Here is a 16,822-nt window from a genome sequence, read left to right on the forward strand (position 1 = left end):
AAAATTCTCAGCACTTCTTAAGACCACAAGGTGCTGTTGTGCTTTCCTGGGCCATAAGAACATAAGAAATAAGAGCAGGAGTAGGCAAAACGGCTCCTCGAGCCTGTCCAGCCATTCAATAAGATCATGGCTGATCGTTGAACTCAACTCCACTTTCCTGCCCGATCCCCATATCCCTTGATTACCCATAGAATTCTAAAGATTCACAACCCTCTGAGTGAAGAAATTCCTCATCTCAGTCTTAAATGACCAATCTCTTATCCTGAGACTGTGACCCCTGGGTTCTAGACTCTCCAGCAGCCAAAAAAAACCTCTCAGCAACAACCCTCAATTGAGTTAAAAATATTATTTCTTCTCAGACCAATTCTCAGCTCAAACTGTGTTAAAACAGAAGTCTAACCCCTGAAGCAATCTTCGATACCTCAGCCAAGCTGTATCGCAGAATAGCCTCACATAAAGGCCGGTGAAAATCTGGAACTCATTCCTCCAAAAATCTGTTTGTAAAGTCCTGACCCTGCAGTACAGACTTACACGAGGCATATGCTGAAGTCAAGGTCACTCTGGACCTGCACCTTTATTTCACAGCTCTCGAGTGCCACTCTTGCCTGAGACCTGCCTTTATATACCTGTGTGGATCAGGTATGCAGTGTCTCCTGCAAGTACACCCTTGATGGTAAAGTATGCTTGTGGTTACAGGTCATATCTAGTTACAGTCATGTACAGCATGGTAAGATACATTTATATACATTAGTGTGAGATACATGACATCACCCTCCCCCAAGGTCTTAGTGTCTTTATAGATTCAGTCTCTCAGGTGGTCTATGCTCTCGCATGGAGCGACTTAGTTGTGGTTCAGTTGTTTGCCTTGGTGCCTGTTTTTCATTCGGTGTGATTGCTGGTATCTCGCCTGAGCTGTCTGTTTCGTTCAGTATGATTGCTGGTATCTCGCCTGGGCTGTCTGTTGAGACTGCCCTTTCCTCAGGTTGTTCCCTCTGTCTGTCCACCAGGTGTGGTGTGAGTTCCACATTGTAGTCTGCCTCTGGTTCTGCAGTGTTGTTGGTGAATCTACTTTTTACTTGGTCTACATGCCTCCAGCAGGTTTGGCCATAGTCCATTTGTACAACCAGTAGCCTGTTTCCTTCCTTGCCTGTTACTGTCCCTGCAAGCCATTTGGGACCCCTGCCATAGTTTAGCACAAACACTTTGTCCCCTATCTCATTCCATCTCCCCCTCGAATTTCGGTCATGGTACTCAGTTAGCTTCTGACGCTTTGCCTCAACAATTTCATGCATGTCTGGGAGGATTAATGAGACCCTAGTCTTTAAGGTCCGTTTCATCAATAGTTGCGCAGGGGGAACCCCAGTCAGCGAATGCGGACGAGATCTGTATGCCAGCAGCAGTCGCAACAGGCGGCTCTGCAGCGTGGGACTTTGGATTTTTAGTATGCATTATTTAACGATTTGCACTGCTCGCTCCGTCTGGCCGTTAGAGGCCGGCTTGGACAGTGCCGTCTTAACGTGATTTATGCCATGGTCAACTATAAAATCGTGAAATTCTGTGCTGGTGAAGCACGGACCATTATCACTGACCAATATGTCAGGAATTCCATGCGTTGCAAACATGGTTCTAAGGCTCTCCACAGTGGTGGAGGTGGTGCTCGAGTTTAAAATGGTGCACTCGATCCACTTTGAAAATGCATCGACGACTACGAGGAACATTTAGCCCATGAATGGGCCCGTATAGTCTACATGCACCCGCGACCATGGTTTGGTGGGCCAGGGCCAGGGGCTCAGGGGGGCCTCCCTGGGGGCATTACTGAGTTGGGCACAAATGGTGCACTGCCAGACGCAGAGCTCCAAGTCCACGCCACCAGACGTGGGATCTGGCTATGGCCTTCATAAGGACGATTCCCAGGTGCTCGCGGTGGAGCTCCCGGACAAACGCCTCTCTGCCTCGCAAGGGCATAACTACTCGGCTTCCCCACATCAGGCAGTCTTGCCTGTAGTGATAGTTCATGCATGCACCTATGGAAAGATTTGATCTCCTCGGGGCAGGCATCGCGAGCCTCTGCCCAGTCACCAGTTAAAACACATCTTTTGACTAAGCATAACGTGGGGTCGCTGGCCGTCCAGGCTCTGATTTGGCGAGCCGTCATGGGTGAACCTGTGGATTCAAAGGCATTGATTACCATGACCATCTCACAGTCCTGTTCGTCGGACCCTTCCATGGTCGCCAGGGGTAGCCTGCTAAGCGCGTCGGCACAGTTGTCTGTGCCTGGTCTGTGCCTTATTGTGTAGTCATAAGACGCCAGCATGAGTGCCCACTGCTGAATGCGTTTATTGCCTTGCACTCGGATAGCAGGGACGTGAGGGGTTTGTGGTTGGTTTCTAACGCGAACTTGGCCCCGAAAAGGTATTGGTGCATCATTTTGACACCGCACACGCATGCGAGCACCTCCTTCTCAACCATACCGTACCCGCGCTCCACCCGCGAAAGTGACCTGGAGGCATAAGCAATGGGTTGTGATTTACCCGCATCATTGACATGCTGTAAAACGCACCTGACCCCGTACGCTGATGCATCACAAGTAAGAACTAACTTTTTACCTGGGTCAAAAAAGGCTAAAACACTGTTGGAACATAGAAGGTTGCATGCCTTATTGAAGGCGCGTTCTTAGACGTCCCCCCAAAACCAATTGCACCCCTTTCTGAGTAGCACGTGGAGAGGCTCCAACAGCGTGCTCAAATTCTGCATAAAGTTCCCAAAGTAATTGAGTAGCCCGAGAAAGACGCGAGACATTCCGGGGCCTGGGTACCAGACGAATTGCTTCGGTTTTGGATTCTGTTGGGCGGATTCCATCAGCAGCAATCCTTCTGCCCAAAAATTCAACCTCGGGCACGAGAAACAGACACTTGGATTTCTTAACTCGACTTAGTACTTCCTCCAAATTGCGGAGATGGGAGTCGGTGTCCCTGCCCGTGATAAGTATGTCATCTTGAAACACAACTGTCCCCAGGATGGACTTGAGCAGACGCTCCATGTTGCACTGGAATGTAGCAGGTGCCGACCTGATGCCGAATGGGAATCGATTGTACATAAAAAGGCCTCAATGCGTGTTGATGGTGGTGAGTAGGTTAGACTCTTCGGTCAGTTCTTGCGTCATATACACAGATGTGAGATCTAGTTTCGAGAAAAGTTTTCCTCCAGCCAACGTGGTAAATACGTCCTCCGCTCTGGGCAGCGGGTATTGGTCCTGCACAGAGACTCTGTTTATGGTAGACTTGTAATCCCCACAGATTCGTACGGATCCATCAGGCTTCATGGCAGGGACGATGGGACTTGCCCAGTCGCTAAATTCCACGGGTGAGATAATGCCTTCCCGCAGAAGCCGGTCCAGTTCGTGTTCAATCTTTTCCCTCATCACGTAAGGCACAGCTCTAGCCTTGTGATGGACTGGTCTGGCATCCTGTGTGGTGTAGATTTTAACTTTAGCCCCTTTGAAAGTGCCCACACCTGGCTGAAAGAGATGTTCAAAACGACTTAGAACTGTTGAGCAGGAGGTCCGTTCCTCTGACAACATGGCATGAACATCATCCCATTTCCAATTTAGTTTTGCCAGCCAGCTTCTCCCCAACAATGTGGGGAGACCTCCAGGGACAATCCACAGGGGAAGTCAGTTCACCGTCCCTTTGTGTGTGACTGAGAGCATGGCGCTGCCAAGGACTGGGATGATTTCTTTGGTATAGGTCCTTAGTTTGGTGTCGATCCTTGTGAGTTTTGGTCTGTTGCTTTTGTGCGGCCACAGCTGTTCAAATTGTTGGACGCTCATGAGAGATTGACTAGCTCCCGTGTCCAGTTCCATGTTGACGGGTATCCCGTTGAGTAGGACCCTCATCATTATTGGAGGCATCTTGTTGGAAGAACAGTGGACATTGATCGTGTTGACCCGCTGTACTTTGGCGTCCCGGGCACTGTCCCCACCATCTTCTGGTCTGCTTTCCGACCCTTCCGATTCGTATACCAGCCGAGCTGCTATTTTTATGCACATGCGAGCCAGATGCCCTGTATAGTTGCAGTTTCTGCAACCAGCATGCTGAAATCGACACCCCCTTATTGAATGCCTTCCCCCACATCTCCAGCACAGACCGCTTCCATTGTTTCCGAAGGATGAGCTGCGTCTGGCTGATCTCTTTTGAGCTTCTCTCAGTCTGTAGTTGATTGCTCGCATTCTGGGTTGATGAGGTGTGAACGGTCGTTCATGTGGCCCTTGATGGCTTCTGGCACCACTGCCTGCTGTTGAAGGCCTGCTCTCCTGCCTTTGTCTGTGTGTGGGGGTAGTGGCTTGTTTCACGCTGTGAACCCCTTGTTCCGATGTTTCGTTAGTTGTCGTACCCGCAGTATAGATCAACCTCGTTTCTTCTTCTCCTGCCAAGAATGTCTGTGCGACCAGTGATGCAGCCTCTAGGGTCAAGTTCTTGGTCTCTATAAGCTTTCGGAATATGCCTGCATGGCCTATTCCTTCAATAAAAAAGTCTCTCAGTGTTTCTCTCCTTAGTTCATCGGAGAACTCACATAAACTAGCCCGCCTCCGAAGTTCCGCCACAAAGTCGGGTATGCTCTGGCCCACACAGCGTCTGTAGTTGTAGAACCTGCGTCTGGCCATGTGTAGGCTGCTCGCTGGCTTCAGGTGGTCTCTCACTAGTGTGCTCAACTCTTCAAACGACTTGCTTGCTGGTTTCTCGGGTGCCAGCAGGTCCTTTTCATTAAGGCGTATGTTTTCGAGCCACAGCTGATCAAGAGATGGGCTCTTCTCTTGTCTGCCTTATCGTCGCCCAACCAGTCTTTGGTTACAAAGCTTTGCTGGAGCCTTTCTATAAAGTCCTCCCAATTGTCTCCAGCATTGTATTTCTCATCTGAGCCATTGGCAGCCATTCTGTGGATTCTGTGATCCCATAACTCGTCGCCACTGTAAAGTCCTGACCCTGCAGTACAGACATACATGAGGCATATGCTGAAGTCAAGGTCACTCTGGACCTGCACCTTTATTTCACAGCTCTCGAGTGCCACACTTGCCTGAGACCTGCCTTTATATACCTGTGTGGAACAGGTATGCAGTGTCTCCTGCAAGTGCACCCCTGGTGGTAAAGTATGCTTGTGGTTAAGGGTCATATCTAGTTACAGTCATGTATAGCATGGTAAAATACAGTTATATACAGTAGTGTGAGATATATGACACTTGCATTTCTATAGCGCCTTTCATGACCTCGGGGTGTCCCAAAGCGCTTTACAGCCAATGAAGTGGTTTTGAAGTGTAGTCACTGTTGTAATGTAGAAAACGCGGTAGCTAATTTGCGCACAGCAAACTCCCATAACCAGCAATGTGATAATAACCAGATAATCTGCTTTAGTGATGTTGATTGAGGGATAAATATTGGTCAGGATACAGGGGATAACTCCCCTGCTCTTCTTTGAACTACATCCACCTGAGAGGTTTAATGTCTCATCTGAAAGATGGCATCTCCGACAGTGCAGCGCTCCCTCAGCACTGCATCGTGAGTGTCAGCCGAGATTTTTGTGCTCGAGTCTCTGGATAAGGACTTGAACCCACAACCTTCTGACTCAGAGGCGAGGTGCTCCCCAGAGCCACGGCTGAGGGTCAACTGAAAATTTCAAAACTCAGATTGATGGATTTTTGTTAGGTGAAGGTTATGGATCCAAGGCGGGTAGATGGAGTTAAGATACAGATCAGCCACGATCTAATTGAATGGACTGATGAACAGATTCAAGAGGCTGAATGGCCTCCTCCTGTTGTTACGAGAAACTGCAAGCAGCAGCATTTTTTTTAAAGATGAGCTTAAATGTCTGGAGTGGAGGAGGTCAGCGGGGCCAATCTTGTCCACCTATGTTGGCTGGAGGCGGCACAGACCTCACGAAGTCTGAAATTCCGGTGTCCCGGACCCGTATGTAGTTTCTATGAACCCTGGAAGGCAGCGGAAAAGCCTGTTTTCAGCGTGCAATGCGCATGCACTGAAAACCGGCTTTTCCGATCTGTCAAACTAGAGCTTGACAGATCATCCGCAGATCGGGAGCGAGGACACTTGCAAGGGCAAGATTTGCAATATTTACGAATATCATGCCCAGCAAATGTCCTCAAAAATCTTGCGCCTGAAAAAGCTGGCGTATAGCCTACTTTTACAGGCGCAAGTGTTTAAAAACATACATAAACATTAAAATTAAATTAAATAAACACATATGAAAACATATTTTATTGTTTAAAAACCCTCCCCGCTACAGTAAGTTTATTTTAAGGCATAATTAAAAAAACTTTTTTAAAAAGTCAGGAAAATATATTTTTTCCTAAGAAGTTTAATTTAAATGATTCTTAAATATGCAGTGTATTTTTCTATTTTTTATTAGTGTCTTGTGTGTTTGTTCCCATTATTATGAATGAGAAAATACTGTACCTTGATTGGCTGCCCAGAGCCATGTGACTCCAGCTCCAGCATACGGATGTCCCAACGTGCACGCGCTCCGATGCGTTGGGAGTGAAGGCCTCAGGATCGGAAGCTCGAGCGGGCGCAGCACCTTCAGGTAAGTGCGCATTTTCTTTCCTTTTTTCAGTAGTTTGCCCACGGGAAGACCTCGATCGGGATTTCTGGGCCAACGTTTTTTATTTATTCGTTCCTGAGATGTGGCCGTTGCTGGCAAGGACGGTATTTATTGCCAACCCAAATTGCCCTGGAGTAAGTGTTGGTGAGGTGCCTTCTTGGGGGTGTCTCATGCATCCACAAAGCAATTCCGCTGTTTTATGTCTGAAACATTTCTCCGTCTCAGTCCATGCAATGAATCTGTGTGCTTTACTACCACCCAGTGGTCAAGCTGCATCACAGCACAAATACATGATTTATGAAGAAATAAATGTTAACAAAAACATGGCAGTTTAGATACAAACCAAAGCTATGATAATGGAGGGTTCTCCCCTGTGACTCACTGATTAAATACACCACAAGGGATGTGGTAGTGACCCACACAAACCAAAAAGGACTTGTGTTTGCACTCTGGTCAGTGCTGAGTTAGCTGATCAATGACAGAGGGGAGGGCTACAATTGGCTGCAGGGAAAGATCAATCAGGGTTGCTGTTCCTAATGACTGTCCCACGATTGCCACTGAAAATCATGTGTGGGTTTGAAAAGTGAACAGGATTAGTGTGATCTACACTATTGCCCTACTTTGCTGAATAGCCACCTGAAACTCATTACCTAGGTTCAAGCATGACCATTTGGGCGAGAATAGATCTTTTTTTTCTTCTCGTCAATATTCTCTCCCTCTTCTCCATTGGTGCAATTGTTGCTGGATTACAGCTCTACTAATGCTGATCGATCTCACCCAAGCAGCAACTCACCAAAGCAGATATTGTTCACGGCAGCTTTAACTTGAAGTGTTAGCAGACTATTTTATCCATCAAAGCTGACCTGAATCGTATTCTGATCTCCAAAAGTCAGATGTAACAGAAAAAATTCAACACAAATTCCAAGGCCCACAGAGCTCCAAAAAGCTATTGGTGATGCAGCCTGCAAAATACCTTCTCCTGTTCGAGGAACAGGAAGATCTTTAAAATGATGAAAGGGTGGATACAGAGCGAGTGTTTCCATCTGTGGGGAAGACCAAAACTAGAGACCATCAATATAAGATAGTCACCAAGAAATTCAATAGGGAATTCAGAATAAACTTCCTTACCCAAAGAATGGTGAGAATGTGGAACTCGCTACCATAGGGAGTGGTTGAAGCGAATAGTATTTAAGGGGCGGTTAGATAAGCATATGAGGGAGAAGGGTTATGCTGATAGAATTAGATGAGGAAAGACGGGAGGAGGCTCGAGTAATGCATAAATGCCAGCATGGACTGATTGGGCCGAATGGCCTGTTTCTGTGACGTATATTCTATGTAATCCTAAGTATGTAAGGTGCTTGACAAACTAGCCCTCTGATCTTCATGGATCAGGTCCTGGACAAGAAGGATGCTCTCAAAGATGTTGCAGCCCAGGACCTCCAGTTGTAAAATGCCTTCTGGGTTAACATTGAAAGTCTTTAAGAGTCAGGTACTTTGTGAGGGTGATGGGGGAGAACAGGCAGATGTGAAGTGACTCTTTTTTGGTGAGTCAACATTTATTTATTGAAAATGTTGTTGTGCTAATAGCTGTGCTGTCCTTTCTCTGGCTGCAGGTTGTTCTGATCCACATCATCTTCTTCCTCTGCACCCCCCTGATACTGTGGGAAGGGAGGTCCTTCCACGCCCTTTCATCGTTGCCTTCAGATTCCAAAAACAATAAGCCTTTCTTACGATGACATTATGTAGTATGCAGCAAGCTACAATGATTCTTGCTGGGCTGGTTTGCAGGGCTCCACCAAATTTATCCAAACACCGAAAACAAGACATAAATTCCTGTATGTATGACATTTCTTGTAGTGGTACAGGCCTCATATCTGTTGTCCTTCTCTGTCTCCAATGGCCATATGGCATCATAAGCCAGTACTTCAAGAGATATCCCTGATCACCAATCAACAATTCAGATATATTCGAAATCATGAGGGTTGATATGGTAGATTGTCAAGTGATAAAAATGTCATGGCAGCTTCCTGAGTAACTAAAGAAAAATAGCTTATATAGCTCAGCTCCTTTCCCAACCTCGGGACACTACAAATCACTTTACAGCCATTTTTGTTATTCGTCCCCGGGATGTGGGTGTTTCCCTAATTGCCCTCGAGAAGGTAGTGTTGAGCCGCCTTCTTGAACTGCAGTCCATGTGGTGATTGAGAATAGACTGATGGGGCAGTAATTGGTCGTATTGGATTTGCCTGTTTTTTGTGGACAGGACATACCTGGGCAATTTTCCACATTGTTGGGTAGATGCCAGTGTAAGTACTTGTGAGGTGTTGTCACTGTTGTAATAGAAATGTGGCAACCATTTTACACACAGCAAGGTCCAACAAACAGCAATGAAATAATGAGCTGATAATCTGTTCTGGTGAGGTTGGTTGAGGGATAAATATTGGCCAGGACACCAAGGGGAAACTCCCCTGCTCTTTGAATGGTGCCATGGGATCTTTTACGCCCATCTGATAGACCACGGGACCTCAGTTTAACATCTGATCCAAAAAAAGGCACTGAAGGGTCAACCTGGATTTTGTGCTCAAGTCTCTAGAGTGGGACATGAACCCACAACCTTCTGACTCAGAAGCAAGTGTATTAGCACTGAGCAAATGCTGACACCGAATTTGGCCTTGATATGCAGGGCAAGGTGCTTGGTAATATAGCTGCACAATAATAGCCCTTTGTATGGAACTTTGTCAAACGCCTTTTTGGAAATCTTGCCGTATAGTCAGAAGTAAAACTTATTATTAAATGTGCGAGTATATTGCCAATATCCTCCTGATCACAACATAGACACACCATACACCATGGGCTCAAATTTCATTCATTTTCGGGCCAGAACAATGCTCAAAATTGCTGAGCAGAACTTAACTCCCCATCCCCACCATCATTTTGATTGAGGTGTTAAGGTAAGCGGAAATAGCAAATTGGGATCCTATGACCCTAATGCAATTTGGAAGTAACAATGGGCAGAGTAAGGGCTCTGCCCAGTGGTATTGGACAGCACTGAAGTGTTATATAATTAACCTGTAAATACGTTGTTTATCCACCAGCGGGCTCATCCCAGGGAGTCCCAAGGGATCCCACAATCTCTTAAGGAGGCAACACAGGCTGGAGAGGCACTCTGGAGACCTGCAATAAAAGACTAAGGTCACACTTTACTTTGAGCTCACAGTATTTAGTCGGACTCTTCATTTTTACATACTAACTGGTGACGAGATACAGATGACGAACCCCACCACAACGATGCAGAGAACAGTGGGCAACCTGGAGAAATTTTCGGAGGGAGATGATTGGGAAAACTTTGTGGAGCGACTCGACCAACACTTCGTGGCCAACGATTGGAAGGAGAAGCGAACATTGCCAAACGAAGGGCGATTCTCCGCACCGTTTGCGGGGCACCAACGTATGGCCTCATGAAAAATCTGCTTGCTCTAGCGAAACCCACAGAGAAATCGTATGATGACTTGTGCACACTGGTCCGGGAGCAGTTTAACCCGAAGGAAAGCATTCTGATAGCGAGGTACCGGTTCTAAACGTACAAGAGATCTGAAGGCCAGGAAATGGCGAGCTACGTCGCCGAGCTAAGACGCCTTGCAGGACATTGTGAATTTGAAGGACATTTGGAGCACATGCTCAAGGACTTCTTTGTACTTGGCATTGGCCATGAAGTAATACTTCGCAAACTTTTGACTGTAGAGACCCCAACCTTGAGTAAAGCTATAGCGATAGCCCAGGCGTTCATCGCCACCAGTAACAATACCAAGCAAATCTCTCAGCACACGAGTGCTGTGACAAGTACTGTGAACAAAGTAATGTTGTTTTGAATCGTAATGTACAGGGCAGGCCTCACAGGCCTGCAGCTGCATGCCCACAGATGTCTCAGAGTCCACCATCAAGGGTGATGAATGCTAGGCCATTAAAATCTTTTTGGTGCTGCGGGGGTGATTATCGTTTCCATTCATGCCGCTTCACAGGGTACGTTTGCAAGGACTGTGGAACAATGGGACATCTCCAACGTATGTGCAGGCGAGCTGCAAACCCTGCTAATCCTGCAAACCACCATGTTGCAGAGGAGAACAGATCCACGGCAGATCACAACGAACCAGAGCCTCAGACCGAGGAGGCAGAGATATATGGGGTGCACACATTTACCACAAAGTGTCCCCCGATAATGCTGAAGGTTGAATTAAATGGACTCCCAGTGTCAATGGAGCTGGACATGGGTGCGAGCCAGTCCATTATGAGCAAAAAGACTTGCGATAAATTGTGGTGCAGCAAGGCCTCAAGGCCAGTCCTGACTCCCATTCGCACTAAACTGAGAACTTACATAAAGGAACTGATTCCCGTAATCGGCAGTGCTACTGTAAAATCTCCTATGATGGAGCGGTGCACAAGTTACCACTCTGGGTGGTAACGGGCGATGGCCCCAAGCTGCTCGGCAGGAACTGGCTGGGGAAGATACGCTGGAACTGGAACGATGTCCGAGCGCTCTCGTCCGTCGACGACACGTCGTGTGCCCAGGTCCTAAAAAAGTTTCCCTCGCTGCTCGAAGTTCAAAGGAGCAAAAGTGTAGATCCACCTAATTTCGGGGGCGCGACCCATCCATCGGAAGGCAAGAGCAGTACCGCACATGATGAGAGGGTGGAGATTGAGTTGGACTGGCTGCAACGAGAGGGCATCATTTCGCCGATCGAATTCAACGAGTGGGCCAGTCCGATTGTTCCAGTCCTCAAGGGAGACAGCACCATCAGAATGGTGATCACAAAGTAACTATCAATCGTTTCTCCTTGCAGGATCAATACCCACTACCAAAGGCAGACGACCTTTTTGCGACGCTGGCGGGAGGTTCACAAAGCTGGACTCCTACATGAGGCAGGAGCTGGAGGAATCATCGAAGGGCCTCACCTGCATCACCTGGGACAGAGTGTAGTGTAACAAAATTTGCAGATGACACAAAGATTAATGGGAAAGCGGGTTGTGTAGAGGACACAGAGAGGCTTCAAAGAGATTTAGATAGGTTAAGCGAATGGGCTAAGGTTTGACAGATGGAATACAATGTTGGAAAATGTGAGGTCATCCACCTTGGGAAAAAAAACAGTAAAAGGGAATATTATTTGAATGGGGAGAAATTACAACATGCTGCGGTGCAGAGGGACCTGGGGGTCCTTGTCAATGAATCCCAAAAAGTTAAGTTTGCAGGTGCAGCAGGTAATCAGGAAGGCGAATGGAATGTTGGCCTTCATTGCGAGAGAGATGCAGTACAAAAGCAGGGAGGTCCTGCTGCAACTGTACAGGGTATTGGTGAGGCCGCACCTGGAATACTGCGTGCAGTTTTGATCACCTTACTTAAGGAAGGATATACTAGCCTTGGAGGGGGTACAGAGACGATTCACTCGGCTGATTCCGGAGATGAGGGGTTACCTTATGATGATAGATTGAGTAGACTGGGTCTTTACTCATTGGAGTTCAGAAGGATGAGGGGTGATCTTATAGAAACATTTAAAATCATGAAAGGGATAGACAAGATAGAGGCAGAGAGGTTGTTTCCACTGGTTGGGAAGACTAGAACTAGGGGGTACAGCCTCAAAATACGGGGGAGCCAATTTAAAACCAAGTTGAGAAGGAATTTCTTCTCCCAGAGGGTTGTGAATCTGTGGAATTCTCTGCCCAAGGAAGCAGTTGAGGCAAGCTCATTGAATGTATTCAAATCACAGATAGATAGATTTTTAACCAATAAGGGAATTAAGGGTTATGGGGAGCAGGCGGGTAAGTGGAGCTGAGTCCACGGCCAGATCAGCCATGATCTTGTTGAATGGCGGAGCAGGCTCAAGGGGCTAGATGGCCTACTCCTGTTCCTAATTCTTATGTTCTTATGTTCTTATTATCAACAAGCACAAAGGTCTCTTCATTTACAACAGATGCCCATTTGGGATTCGATCAGCCGCGGTGATATTCCAAAGAAACATGGAAAGCTTACTGAAGTCGGTCCCACCGTGGTCTTCCAGGACGACATCTTGGTTACGGTTCAGAACACAGTCGAGCATCTGCAGAACCTGGAGGAGGTTCTTAGTCGGCTTAATCGCGTGGGGCTCAGGTTAAAACGCTCGAAGTGCATTTTCCTGGCGCCTGAAGTAGAGTTCCTGGGGAGAAAAATCGCGGCGAATGGCATCAGTCGCACCGATTCGAAGACGGAGGCAATCGAGAACGCACCGAGGCCACAGAACGTGACGGAGCTGCGGTCGTTTCTAGGACTCCTGAACTACTTTGGTAATTTTTTACCGGATCTCAGCACACTATTAGAACCACTGCACGTCTTACTGCGTAAAGGATACGAATGGGTATGGGGTAAAAGCCAAGAAAATGCCTTTGTAAAAGCTAGAAAACTGTTAACTCAAACAAATTGCTTGTGTTGTATGATCCATGTAAGCGTTTGGTACTAGCATGTGATTCGTCGTCATACGGTGTCGGGTGTGAATTGCAACAAGCTAATGAATCTGGGAAATTGCAATCGGTTGCATATGCATCCAGAAGTCTGTCTAAGGCTGAGAGAGCCTACAGCATGATTGTAAAAGAAGCGTTAGCATGTGTCTATGGGGTAAAGAAAATGCATCAATATCTGTTCAGGCTCAAATTTGAATTGGAAACTGGCCATAAGCCACTGATATCCCTCTTTTCTGAAAGTAAGAGGATAAATACCAACGCATTGGCCCGCATCCAGAGATGGGCGCTCACGTTGTCCGCATACAACTACGCCATCCGCCACAGGCCAGGCACAGAAAACTGTGCCGATGCTCTCAGTAGGCTGCCATTGCCCACTGGGGGTGGAAATGGCACAGCCCGCAGATTTAGTCATGGTAATGGAAGTATTCGAGTGAGCAATCACCTGTTACCGTTCGACAGATTAGAACCTGGATGAGCCAGGACCTCTTACTATCCCGAGTAAAAAAAACTGTGCGCTTCACGGGAGCTGGTCCAGTGTCCCATTAGAAATGCAGGAAGAAATAAAGCCGTACCAGCGGCGCAAAGATGAAATGTCTATACAGGCAGACTGCCTTCTGTGGGGTAATCGGGTAGTACTACCAAAAAAAGGCAGGGACACTTTCATTAGTGATCTCCATAGCCAGGCATTGTAATGATGAAAGCGATAGCCAGATCCCACGTGTGGTGGCCCGGTATCGATGCAGACTTAGAATCCTGCGTGCACAAATGTAACACATGTTCACAGTTAAGCAATGCACCCAGGGAGGCACCACTTAGTTTATGGTCTTGGCCATCCAAACCGTGGTCTAGGGTCCATGTCGACTATGCAGGCCCGTTCTTGGGAAAAATGTTCCTAGTGTTTGTAGATGCATACTCCAAATGGATTGAATGCGAGATAATGTCGGCAAGCACGTCCGCTGCCACCACTGAAAGCCTGCGGGCCATGTTTATCACACACGGCCTGCCTGATGTCCTTGCGAGTGACAACGGGCCATGTTTCACCAGTGTCGAGTTCAAAGATCCCGCAATGGGATCAAACATGTTACATCTGCCCCGTTCAAACCAGCATCCAATGGTCAGGCAGAGAGAGCAGTGCAAACAATCAAGCAGGTTAACTGAAGGCTCTCTGCAGACTCGCCTATCCCGAGTCCTGCTTCGTTACCGCATGAGACCCCATTCGCTCACTGGGATTCCACCCGCTGAACTGCTCATGAAAAGGGAACTTAAGACAAGGCTCTCGTTAGTCCACCCTGATCTACACGAACAGGTAGAGAGCAGGCGGCTTCAACAAAGTACCTATCATGATAGCACAAATGTGTCACGCAAAATTGAGATTAATGATTCTATATTGTGTTGAACTATGGACAAGGTCCTAAGTGGCTTCCCAGCACTGTCGTGTCCAAAGACGGGAGTAGGGTGTTTCGGGTCAAACTTTCAAATGGACTCATCTACAGGAAACACTTGGACCAAACCAAACTCAGATTCACGGACTATCCAGAGCAACCCATATTAGACTCCACCTTTTTGATCCCCCAATACACACACCAGTGGCAACCGACACAGCGGTTGACCATGAAGCAGAACCCATCACCCGCAGCAGCCCAGCAGGACTCACCACACCAAGCAGCCCAGGAAGGCCAGCTGCACAGCAGCCCAGCGAGGGCCCAATAAACGACTCACCAAAACCAGCATTTGCACCAAGACGATCAACCAGGGAAAGGTCCCAGATTGACTCACCTTGAAATTACACTATTGACTTTGGGGGGGCGGGGGGGGGGGGAATGTTATTATGTATGTAAACCTGTAAATACCTTGTTTATCCACCAGCGGGCTCATCCCCTGGAGCCCCAAGGGATCCCATAATTCCTGAAGCACCTGAACTTAAGGAGACCTCACAGGCTGGAGAGGCACTCTGGAGACCAGGAATAAAAGACTAAGGTCACACATTACTTTGAGCTCACAGTATCTAGTCAGACTCTTCATTCATACATATACATAAGTGTGGTCATTCAAGACTGACCACATTTGATCAGCTCCGCTGGGCAGGCCTCATAGTTCACGTGCCAGACATGAGACTGCCAAAGCAAGTGCTCTACTCGAAACAGCCAGCAAACGAGCTAAAGGTAGGCAGCGGAACCGTTACAAGGACACCCTCAAAGCCTCCCTGATAAAGTGCGACATCCCCACTGACACCTGGGAGTCCCTGGCCAAAGACCACCCTAAGTGGAGGAAGTGCATAGAAACATCCGGGAGGGCGCTAAGCACCTCGAGTCTCATCGCCGAGAGCATGCAGAAACCAAGCGCAGGCAGCGGAAAGAGCGTGCGGCAAACCTGTCCCACCCACTTAAGGAGACCTCACAGGCTGGAGAGGCACTCTGGAGACCAGGAATAAAAGACTAAGGTCACACATTACTTTGAGCTCACAGTATCTAGTCAGACTCTTCATTCATACATATACATAAGTGTGGTCATTCAAGACTGACCACATTTGATCAACGACTTCCCTTCCCTCAACGACTATCTGTCCCACCCGTGACAGAGTCTGTGGCTCTTGTATTGGACTGTTCAGCCACCTATGAACTCATTTTAAGTGTGGAAGCAAGTCTTCCTCGATTCCGAGGGACTGCCTATGATGATGATGATTGGACAAAGAGTGGCTGAATCAATGGGCCTCAAAGGGACTGCTGGAAGCTTCTCCAAGAATTGGGCAGGTCTGTTTTCTTTTTAAATATAGCAATTTTCATGCTCCTCCTGGCCCCACAAAAACTGAGCCGCTTGATGCCCAATCTTCTGTGGCACTTACCACAGAATCGTTCCCCTCGCCCCCACTCCACCCCAATCCTCCTTCGTCAGAAAATGTTGCTCAGAGATGATTTTCCAAGTTTCTTGCCCTTTCATCAACAAACTGCCTGCCAGTACCCCAAATGTGGAGGCTGCTTGTCATGAGTATTTAAATAAACTTTGAAAATGTTTTGTACAAATTTACCGTGTAGAAACAGAGAATATAGGAGCAGTAGTAGGCCCTTCGAGTCTGCACCGCCATTCAATATGATCATGGCTGATCCTCTATCTCAACACCATATTCCCGCTTTTTCTCTATTCCCCTTGATGTCTTTTGTGTCTAGAAATCTATCTATCTCCCTCTTAAATATATTCAGTGACTTGGCCTCCACAGCCTTCTGTGGTAGAGAATTCCACAGGTTCACCACCCTCTGAGTGAAAAAATTTCTCCTCATCTCGGTCCTAAATTCCCTATCCCGTATCCTGAGACTGTGACCCCTGGTTCTAGACTTCTCAGCCAGGGGAAACATTCTCCCCGCATCCAGTCTATCCAACCCCGTTAGAATTTTATATGTTTCAATGAGATGCCCTCTCATTCTTCTAAACTCTAGTGAATATAGGCCTAGTCTACTCAATCTCTCCTCATACAACAGTCCTGCCATCCCAGGAATCAGTCTGGTGAACCTTCGCTGCACTCCCTCTATTGCAAGTATATCCTTTCTTAGGTAAGGAGACCAAAACTGCACACAATACTCCAGGTGCAGTCTCACCAAGGCCCTGTATAACTGTAGTAAGACATCCTTGCTCCTGTACTCAAACCCTCTTGCAATGAAGGCCAACATACCATTTGCCCCCCTAACTGCTTGCTGCACCTGCATGTTTGCTTTCAATGACTGATGTACAAGGA

This window comes from Pristiophorus japonicus, chromosome 24 (assembly GCF_044704955.1).
Source record: "Pristiophorus japonicus isolate sPriJap1 chromosome 24, sPriJap1.hap1, whole genome shotgun sequence".
NCBI classification, from domain to species: domain Eukaryota; kingdom Metazoa; phylum Chordata; class Chondrichthyes; family Pristiophoridae; genus Pristiophorus; species Pristiophorus japonicus.